At 52.2% G+C, this 11,331-nt stretch overlaps 1 pseudogene; it reads left to right on the top strand.

Annotated features, from left to right (window-relative positions):
• LOC135405598 (zinc finger protein 850-like) overlaps positions 1-11,331 on the top strand; it is a 598,288-nt pseudogene that overhangs the window by 153,056 nt on the left and 433,901 nt on the right.

Consider the following 11,331-nt stretch of genomic DNA (forward strand, 5'->3'; position numbering starts at 1 on the left):
AAAACATCTTGCATGTCTCATAGCAATTCAACACTCAGGACCTCTTTTCAGGAAGATCTCTCTGCATCCCTCTCCCCGAGCTCTGGGTTTTGCTGGCTGAAGGGGGCACTGAGAGCAGGGACCCTGGAATGGGCTCCCGAGGAATCCTTCTTGCTGTGCAGTGAGAGGCAACCTGGAGCACAGGGTGACCTTCAATTAAATGCACTTGTGATGCATCAAAGTGTTTCCAGAACTGCGGGTCACAGTTTGCCCAAGCACAGAACAGAGGGAGGGGATTTGGGGTCTTGGTTTTGTTCCAGTTCCTCTTGCCAGGAGTGAGTTTGGATGGTTGAAATCTCTGACATGTCTCATGTGCTCCAAGGGAAATCTTGTGAGACCTGAGAGGCAGAAGGATGGTCTCTTGGTGCAGAGACAAGAGCTGGCCATCTTTCCTGTTCACAGCTGACCCTGCCTGGCAGCTTGGGAGCTGAAGGGGGATGGCCCTTAGGAATTCCCTGCAAAGAGAAACAAGGCACTTCTGGGAGCAGAGGAATCCCAGTTCAAAAAGCAGATTGAGAGAATGCTTGCCTTTCCTCAGGATGCCTGATTAGGATCTCATCTTTCTCCTCCCAGACTGCCACACACAGGGATCATTGCAGCTCCCAAGTACGGCTGCCCAGAGCATTTCCATGGATTTAGCACTGAGGAGTTTTCTCCATGGGGATCCTGTGCAGCACAGAGATGCTATGGCAGAGCTGTGCCCTTCTGGAGGGCACCTGCAGCCCTGCAGGACACCCAGGCAAACAGCTGAAGACCCTGAAGGTGCCTGGAGGGCACTTGGGCACTTGGCTCCCACAGACACATCCCCACAGCAGCACCCAAAGGGGTTGTGTCCGGACAGGAATCTGCCCCCCCCCAACCCCAGAGTGGCTCAGAAAACCGAATGGTGAGAACAAGGAGAGCCCAGGCAGCAGGGGATGGCAGTGAAATGCCACAGTGCTGCTGCCAAGGGAGGAGGGACACAGAGAGACAGCTGGAAATCAGGGCCTTGTCCTTGCCTGGGCTCTGGCTGCTGCAGGGCAATGCCCAGCCCAGCCCCCGTGGGCCTGAGGGCACAGGCTCTGCTTAGGCTGGGAAAGGAGCCCAGGCAGGAGCTGCTCAGGGAAGGGGTCTGTGCCACAGGGACAGCAGGGAGGGGCCCCCATCCCCCTGCCCAGCCCTTGTGGCAGCAGCTCCCTCTCCCTGCCTGCCTGTCTCTGGGTGAGGAGCTGTTCCTGCCAGCAGCCCTTCCTGTGCCCAGCTCAGCTCCCTGCCAGTGCTGCCAGAGCCATCCCCAGCCCAGTGCCCAGGGGCAGCTCTGCCTGGGCAGGGGCTGCAGAGCAGATCCCAGACAGCCTGTGGTGGCTGGGAAGGGGGAGGTGTTCTGGGGGGATGTGCTTCCTGAGAAGGGCCCCTGGAAATGGCAGGAGGTGGAGCTGAAGCTGTGAGGAGCCCTGAGCCTGCAGCTGAAGGGCCCTGCCCAGCCCTGCCCTGCTCTGCCCTCCCAGGAGGGGTCACTCCTTCCACCCACCCCTTCTCCCCCAGCCCCGTGGCAGCTCCTTGGTCAGGTCGAGAGCTGACCCTGGCAGGCAGCAGAGTCCCTGCCCCAGCGCACAGAGCCCTGGGGGCAGGACCCTGCTCTGCACCACAGCCCTGGGCACCCCTGGCTGCACCCCCACCTTCCCACCCCACAGCCAGCCCTGCCACAGGGAACCTTCTGGCCCTGGGCCTCTGAGGGGGCAGCAGCAAGTCCTGCTCTGCAGCAGCTTCTCCTGCTGCACCCCAGCAAATCCAGCAGAGCCATCCTGACAGCTCCTGCCACTGCTGCCATTTGGCAGCTGGCAGAGGCACTTGCAGGAACTCACCTGCACTGCTCTGCAGACAGAGCCTGACTGTGGCAAAGGGCTGGCAAGGTTCCTGCCCTGAGCAGCTCTGCCCTGTCCTCCCACCCCAGGATCCCTTGAACCTCCTGCTCCCTTCTCCTCTCTGCCCTTGCTGCCTGCAGCTCCTGCCCTGCTCTGCCATATGGCCACTTCCCCTGCACTGCAGCAACTGGGAGAGTCCTGCTGAAAGATCCTAGAAGCTGTGGGATGTACCAGCTTTAGGAGATGCCTCCAGGAAGGCAGTTGAACTTTCCTACAGCCAGAGAATTCTTCCTTCAAATCCTGGGAAGGTTTCTCGTGTAGTGAGAGCTCAGTCACCTCCCAGCCCAGGCTGCCTCTCATCTCTGCCTTCTCTCCTGTGCCCTGGGTGCTGCAGGCAGTGCCCTCAGCCCTGCTGGGCTGTGCAGAGAAGCTGCTCACCATCAGAGCTGTCTCTTTGAAGCTCTTCTTGGTTGCCAGGAGCTCCCTGTGTGCCAGGAGCCCGGCCCAGCTCAGCAGCACAGCAACAGCCCCAGGCATTTCATGACCCCCTGGAGGGTTTGATGTTGTTTACCTGAGACTCAGTCCCTGAGAGTAAGTTCAAACAACTTCTCAAGAAGTCAAAATGAGATTGAAACATCAAAGTTTCTTGTAGTGCTAATGAGTCTCACAGTGGGACACAACTGAGAACATGTCCCAGATTCCAGTTAGAGCAGAAAAGTGCAGACAGTGATGACAAGGATGGACAAGCAAGGGAAAGGTGGCTCTGATGCTGAAGAAATCTTGATTTGTTTTCTTAATCCAAAGGGCCGAGCCCTGATCCCCAGCCCCTGGGAAGGCAGATCCTGTCCCTGTCTCATTCCTCAGGGCTCTTCCTGGGGCACTGGGATGTGGGATGTGCAATGCCAAGGGCAGGACCATGGGGTGGCACCTGCCAGGCTGCTGAGCAGGGACAAGGAGGCCATGAGGCCCCAGGGCTGCAAGGGCCACTCCCCTCCTCCTGGCATCAGGGGCACAGACAGCAGCCCTGGCCAAAGGCCTGCAGAAGGTGGCTGTGTCAGGGCCTTTCAGCTTCTCCCCATCCCTGTTTCCTCTCCAGCCCAGGCTGTCCTACGGTGTCCATGCCCTGCCCCTTTCCCTGCAGGCTGTCGTCATCCCCCCGGCTGCCCCACCTGGCTGGCACCTTCCTGCACTGACATCTCTGCATCCTCCCTGGCTCTTCCTGCACACACAAAGCCTTGGGCTCATCCAGACTCCTTCTTTGTGACATATTGCACCACAACACTGACCTTGGAGGGAAATTTCTTGCTTCTTGTCACCAGTCTAGGCCACCGCAGCTGCCCTTGGTGGCACTAGTTCTTTCTTAGGCTGTTTTCTGACAGGAAGAAAAGCTCCACCAGCTCTCACACCCCCCTTCCAGACCTCTCAGGCTACTCCTCTACTGTCCTCAATCTTCACACCCCTGACCCCTGAGTCCTCAGCCTCTATATACGGGTCATGTGCTTGAGGCCCCAAATTCCTTTCTAGGAGATCTCTGGGACCTCTCCAAGGTTTTGGAAGATGACAATAGAGTGCTCTTATCCCAGGAAACACAGAGGGACACTTTTTCCAAGGGTTGTCTTGGCAGAATGAGGCACAATCTCTTTAAACTTTCTGGCACAAGGGAGCTCTGAGCTCTGGGTATGGAGGGAGGTCCAAGTGCCAACCACTGGAGTGGGAGCTACAAATCATCAGGGCTTGTGTTCTTTGGAGGGCCAGACACTGGTGAGAGTGGTGTGTGTGTGCACATGGAAGGACTTGAAGGGCACAATGAACTGTCTCAAAACACTGTCAAAGCAGGAAAATCCCATAAGGCACCACAACACACAAGCACTGGTGGCAAACAGGAAGGCCTTTAATTCCAAGGCCTAAAGGGAGGTAAAGCTTTGGAAGTAGCCCCCAGGACAGAATTGCACTGTGCAGACTGGGGGAAAGAGCAGACAGCCCCAACAGGAAGCCAGGGCTGGTAAGGCAGGTCTGGGGAACCCATCCAGACAAAGATTCCCACCTGCAGACTGGAAGCACAGAGGGTAAAACTCCCACCATGGAAAGCTGTGGGAAAGGAAGCAAGTCCTTGTCGATGTGCCAGCCCAAGCTGTGGGAACAGCATCTACCCCCCTGAATACCCAGGGCTTGGGCTGTATAAAAGTGATAGCCCAGAAGCACAACTTGGGGACCCTCCACCGAGCAGAGCAGGGGGAAGAAGGACAGGTGGGAGCCTCAGGGATCTACATGGTGTGATACATTTACTTCATCTCTGTCTCTCTCTCACTGGCTTCCCACCACCCTCTTCTTCTCTCTCTTTCTATTTCTTTCTCTCTCTCTCCCTCCTATTTACTGTTAAATCAAAACTGGACTGCTGACTTTGGCACATGGTCTCCTTTGCAGCTGAATTTGGGCAGCTGAATTTTCATAATGGGAACCTGAGAGTATCCATGAGGTTTTACAGTGTGGGAATGGCCACTAGATTCCATGAGGTTCCACAGAGTCACAGGGTCCATTCGGCTTCGTAAGGCTCTGTAGTGTGATAATGGACCCTTGATTCCATGGGTTTGCAAAATGTCTCAGGACTCCTTTGGTTCTAGGAGGCCCCACATATCACAGTGGCCCCTTGGTTCCATGAGATTCCACAGTGTCCCAGGAATCCTTTGGTTCCATGGGACCCTGCAGTGTCACAGTGGCCCCTTGATTCCATGAGGTTCTGAAAAGTCTCAGGGTTCCTTTGGTTCCATGAGGCCCTGCAGTGTCACAGTGGCTTTTGAGTCCCCAAGGTTCCTCAGTGTCACAGTGGCCCCTGATTCTATGAGGTCCTGAAATGTCTCAGGGCTCCCTTGGTTCCATGAGGCCCTTCATGGCACAATGAACCCTTGGTTCCATGAGATTCCACAGTGTCCCAGGATTCCTTTGGCTCCAGAAGGCCCTACAGTGTCACAATGGCCCCTTTACTCCAGGAGGTTCCACAGTATCCTTGCTGGAACACACAGGGCTGTAATGTTGTCACCCCTGCAGAGCTGCCTCCAGCTCTGGGCTCCAGCACAGGAAGGACATGGACCTGTTGGAGCGAGTCCAAAGGGGACCAGCAATAGGATCAGAGGGATGGAGCAGCTCTGCTGTGAGGAAAGGTTGAGAGAATTGGGATTGTTCAGGCTGGAAAAGAGAAGGCTCCAGGGTAACCTTATTGTGGCCTTCCAGTGCCTGAAGGAGCCAACAAGAAAGATGGAGAGAGACTATTTACAAAGTCTTGGAGTGACAGGACAAAGGGGAATGGCTTCACACTGACAGAGGAAAGGGTTAGATGGGATATTAGAAAGAAATTCTTGACTGTGAGGGTGGTGAGATCCTGGCACAGGTTGCTCAGTGGAGCTGTGGCTGCCCCATCCCTGGAAGTGTTCAAGGGCAGGCTGGATGGGTCTCAGAACAACGTGGTGTAGTGTCTGGGGGTTGGAACAAGTTGGTCTTTAAGGTCCCTTCCCACCCAAACCGTTCCATGATTCTGTGACTTGTGGGGGATGTGGTGGTCAGAACCTTCCCAGCGGGACAGGGGAGAGTACAAGGTGGAAAAAAAAAAAACAACTCGTGGATTGAGATAAGTCAGTTTGTTTGAAGCAAAAAGCAAAGCGATGCTTGCGCACGCAGAAGCAAAAGACAGCAGGGTTTGTTCTCTGCTTCCCAGGAGCAGCCACTCCTGAGGACAGGGCTTGGGTCCGCGGGACGGTTCCTTAGCAGGCAGCCATTAGAGAATGAATGCCCCCCTCCTGCTCCCTTGCCTTCAGCTAAGGAAGGAATGTCCCAGTGTTGGTGCTGTGCTCAGCAGTGGCCAAAACACTGGGGTGTTCTCAACCCCCTTCCAGCTGCCAATGCCAAGCCCAGCCCTGGGAGGGCTGCTGTGGGGAACTGAACTGCAGCTCAGCCAGACCCAACCCAAATATCTGTGGCACATATTCTATAGAATCCATCCTTAGGTGTTGTGCGATAGATCTGTAAGATATTACAACTAATAAGCAATAATAAGGCAAGTGTCCTCCTTGGGGACACCCCCCCCCCCCCAAAACTACTCACTGTGTTTGTTCCCTGGGGGTCTCTGCAGCAGCAAGCACAGCCCCACACTGACTGCTCTGGGCTGTGCAGGCATTTGTGGTTCTGCCTGTCTCACACACACACCCCCAACCTTGGGATGGATCTGGATGTCACTGGATGTGATGTCACAGGAGAGATGTGATGTCATAGGGGATATGTGATGTCATAGGGGAGATGTGATGTCATAGGGGAGATGTGATGTCACAGGAAGGATATGATATCATATCATGGTTGTGATGTCATAGGGGAGATGTGATGCCAGTGGAAGGATGTGATGTCATAGAGGAAATATGATGTCAGTGGGAGGATTTGACGTCACAGGTGAGGACGTGACATCACAGGGATGATATGATATCACAGGAGAGGTGTGATGTAATATGATGGTTGTGACATCATAGGAAAGGCGTGATGTCATAGGGGAGATGTGATGTCACAGGGGAGGACATGATGTCACAGGAAGGATGAGATGTCACAGAGCACGTGTGATGTCACAGGAAGGATGTGACATCATAGGGGAGATGTGATGTCACATAAAGGATGTGATGTCATATGATGGATGTGACGTCATACGAGAGATGTGATGTGACAGGGATGATGTGATGTCACAGGAAGGATGTGACATCACAGGTATCATATGATATCACAGGAGAGCTGTGATGTCATATGATGGACGGGACATCATAGAGGAGATGTTATGTCACAGGAAGGATGTGATGTCACAGGGATGATACAATATCACAGGAGAGGTGTGATGTCATACGGGAGATGTGATGTCACAGAGGAGGATGTGATGTCACAAGAAAGATGCTATGTCACAGGAAAGATTTGATGTCACAGGGGAGATGTGATGTCATATTATAGTTGGGACATCATAGAGGAGGTGTGATGTCATGGGAAGGATGTGATGTCACAGGGATTATATGATATCACAGGAGAGGTGTGATTTCACAGGAAGGATGTGATGTCATAGGCGAGATGTAAAGTGACAGGAAAGATGTCACGTCACAGGAAGGATGTGATGTCACAGGGAGGATTTGATGTCACAAGGGAGCTGTGATGTGACAGGTACGATGCCTGCCACCCCCACGCCCCTGGCACCTGATTGGCCGCTGCCCCACCAATGGGCCGTCCCATGGGATGCAAATGTCCTGCCCTGCTGCATATTCATGAGCTCGGGGCGGGGCTTTGAGCCCTTGATCAGAGGCAGGCGAGCTTTTGGTCCTCGCCCGCCGCCGCCGCGCCCGGAGCGCGCCCGTGCCAAGTGCGTGGGGTCGACCACAGGAACCCAATATATTGTGTGAGTGCAGGGCTTGAGGCATGTGGGATTGAATGGACACAGAGAAAGAACTAACATTCAGAAACATATCTGCTTCTCTGTCTCAATTAATAAACCCCACAGTTTGACACACGGACATCAAATTCCCACAGAAGAAGTAGCAGTGTGTATTCCCTCTGACACCTTGGTCACCCTAGAGCAAAGATGCTGAGGTGTAAAAAGGAGCTCCAGCATGCTCTGGGTTTATTTGTTTTTTGAAGAAAACATTCCAGACTTCTCCATTATTGCTACTCTAGTGGCATCATGCCAGATAAGAAAAATAGTGGGATAAATAGATAATTCCTTCTTTTTAATAATGGGTCCATAGCAGCCCAGATTTCCTCTTTTTGCAGGAACCTGCCAGCAGATGAGGTCAAACTGTGTGAGAGCAATAAAGCTTTCAATTGCTGCAATGGGCAGAAGAGATAACTGCCCCCACAACTGCTTCTGTTATCAGTTTACAAGTATGCCATGAGAAAACGAAGCAGCAACAGGACTGGAGAGTTCTACTGTTCTTTGCAGCGCTGGTTGTTTGCATGTGTTTGTGTTTTTATCTTAATAACTTTGTGATATGCACGTCTGTGTGTATTTTTGTCTCAGGAGTTTTGCAATATGTAAGTTTACCACAAACATCGTGTGTCTCCTCTACTCCCCAAATTGCTTGTATGATCAGCTTATTAATAATTGTTGACTTATTGGTGTTTTTATCATGAGCAACTCACTGGTAAGATTGTGTAAGACAAGCCATTTTATGTATTGCTAGTTTAATTTTTGCCAAGTTTATTTTGTCTTTTTATTGAAAAACAAATTGGCTTGGGAGAAGCTTTTAGATATGTCTTGATTCTGTCTTAATCAATTGAGAATCAAGAAACTCAATCAAATTTAGCCTGGGAGTTGGTACAAGAATTTGCATATTTGGAATCATACAAATATGTATTAGATGCATTGACCCTCTGCCTCAGAAGGCATCAAATTTTATATTTGGCTAAATTTCTCAAAATATTAACAAATTAAACTAAATCTAGACAAAAGAAAAGAAAGTGTTACCTGAAGAGAATATAAGAAAGCCTTGTACCAACTCCCAAGTAACTCAATGTATTTGCAGAAGAACTGATGTGTAATTTCAGGTCCAATTTCAAGACACATTGGCCCCTCTAACAGACACATTATTATGGAATCCCTCACACCCACCACGCATTAAAGGATACTCTGATTACTCACAGGGTGGAGAGAGTGGCTAATGAAAATTAGATTTGTGTCAGTATTAAATCCTGATGTTTGTAACTTTGTTAGTATTAGGAAATTTGATTGTAGCTATTGAGATCCTGTTATGTCCCGTATGCTTACTATTTTTCTGTAAGGTTTTTTGGAAATTGCATCACATTGGGAAAAGATTTGTGCTCTCTCTTCCTTTTCTTTTCTCTTTTCTCCTTCTGTCCACTACACAAAAGGCACTGCCCACAAAGAAGGTTCACAGTGAACGACCAAAGAAGAGAAATTATTGAATGCATAAATCACGGGATGGTGTCAGAGACTGAAATGGTTCATGATTTGTGCATTCCAGGATTGCCAAGGGACTCTTGCAGGCTTCTGCAGGACTTTTGCATTAGACCTCTGATGTCCCATCAAAGCCCATCCCCCCTCTGCCAATCCTGAAAGGCAGGAAAAACCCTTTTCCCAGGCCCCTCATGGGAACTCTGTGCAGGCCCAGGAAATGTTGGGGGTTCGTGGCATGGCCCGGGACACCATCCATGGATATAATAACTCATAACTTCTTGGAGTGTGAGGGCTTCCCTCCCCCACCCCCAACGGATCAAGGCCACCACTTCAACTGACAGACATGGAAGCTGCAACTCCCAAGTTCCATCTCTGGACCCCGTGGGCAGTGACTATGGACATCTTTCCACTCTCAGCTTTGCTTTCCCTTACTCTCCCTCACCCTTATCCTGTCTTTCCTTTCTCTCCCTTATGCATTTTCCCTAAAGGTTCTCTTTATGCCACATTGCTGTAGATGAGAGATAGAGATGGTAACACCCAAAATGGCAACATACCTGTTTACCTTTGAAACAAAACTGTTCTGAAATAAGCCCTACTTATATGTTTTCAAACACCAATTATTCGGTCTCTTTTCACTCTAATCCACCCCAAGGGATTTATTAATAAGAACCTGGGTTACCCCCCCCTTTCTAGGGTGGGTGGTAACAGACCCCTTGTAGCAGGATGTTCTGCCTGGAAAAGAATCTGATGGGAGAATGCAAGCACTGCAAACTCTCTGTGTGAGTTACTGCTGGTGCCAAGGGGTTGGTTTAGTGTTGAATTGTGCCAAACCCAGCCTGGTTCCCCAACCTTCCAACACACATCCTGCTTTTGGAAGCAGAGTTTGACAGATCAGCTGCTCACTGGCCTGGGAATATGTGACTGGCCATCCATCACTGGATAAGCATAAAAGCCCAGGGCCAACTTTCATGGAGCAAATTCTTCCACAGACTTTGTTGAAGTGTGTGCAGCTTCTGCTGTGAAGCAGGGACACCTCTTGATGGTCACTGCCCAGGGGGTAAAAGAAAGAGAGAGATCTGCTTTGATTTATTTCTATCAGACCCCGCCGGGCCCTCCCCGCTTCCTGCCGGGATCGGACACCGCCGGCGGCCCCGGCCCTGCCGGGCTCCATCAGCCTGAGCAATTGCTGCCAAGGAGGGGCCGGGGGCTTCCTCTTGGCCTTCGTCTCCCTGGCGCTGGGGCTCGGCTTCTACCTGCGCCAGAAGGTGAGGGGGGTCCCAGGGGGTCGTGTGTCCCCCCAGAGCGTCTGTGCCCCCCCGGGGACCCCCCACCCCGGTGTCACCCCCTTTTCTCTCCCCACAGAGCTCCTGAGCCGGCGGCGGCCGCAGCCCCTCCCCGGGGCCTCGGGCCCAGCCTGGACCCCTCCTGTCCCTGTGAGGATTTTGGGGGGGTCGTGTGTCCCCCCCTCCCCTGCTGCCACTCCTGATCCCAGGAAAGCTTCCCAGTTCTCCCCAGTCCCGGTTATTGGGGGGCAGTGGGGAAGGGGCTTGGGGGAATCCCAAGGGGTGTAGCTGAGTTTGGGGGGGGCAGAACCGGCCCCGGGATGGATCGGGAATGGGGACCCCCCTGTGTTCCCCCCTGTCAGCCCGCTCTGGGGGGCTTTGGGAGGGAACTAAGCCCTCAATAAGGCACCCAGCACACTTAGAAAGGTGCTGGGAACCCCCTAAACCTCCACACAGGCTCTGCAGGACTGCCTAAACATACTCAGAGCCCACCCAAGACCCCACCCAACCCCTTCTCTGGGGGGACTTCTCTGGGCACTGGTGGTGCTGGGAGCCCCCCCGGCTGCAGGTGAGGAGCTCTCGGGTGAGCGGAGGGTGACAAGGGGGAGGTTGGTGGGAAAAGTGGGGGTCAGAGGGGATAAAGGGGTGGTGGGACCCCAAACTGAGCATGAGAGGGCTGGGGAATTAGAGGGATGATATGGAAGTGGTGAGAGAGGGGGGAAAAAGTAGGGGTTAGGACCCCTAAAGTGATCAAAGGGGGGGCTGGCGATGAGGGGACCATGAAAAGGTGGAAGGAACAGGGAGAAGGGTGGAAAAGGGGAGGTGGTCTGGTGGGTCCAACAGTCCCATGGAGGTCTTTGGGCACAAGGGGGTTGGCAAAAGGGGGCTAGCCCCCCTGACCTCCCAACTTACTGTGGGGTGCTGGGGGCTGCTGGATCCAATCTCAGCCTTGCTTTATGCCAACAGTTGCAGTTTAGAAAAATTACAGAGGTGGGACTGAAACACTTTTTTTTCCCAGTTTTTAATGATGGAAAATCATATTTATTGATAGAAATGAATTATCTAGGGTTCCAAATGGTCAGACGAAAGATCTTCATCAGAATTATTTACTGCACAATAGAAACACTAAAACTACCAGGAGTACAGGATAAGACAGGACAGTGCTCTACACTAAAGCAATTGTTGAAGCAATTCTACTCAAGCTGGCACAAAAGCAATGATTGTTAATTAGAGATGGATG

Source organism: Pseudopipra pipra, chromosome W (assembly GCF_036250125.1).
Source record: "Pseudopipra pipra isolate bDixPip1 chromosome W, bDixPip1.hap1, whole genome shotgun sequence".
NCBI classification, from domain to species: Eukaryota; Metazoa; Chordata; class Aves; order Passeriformes; family Pipridae; genus Pseudopipra; species Pseudopipra pipra.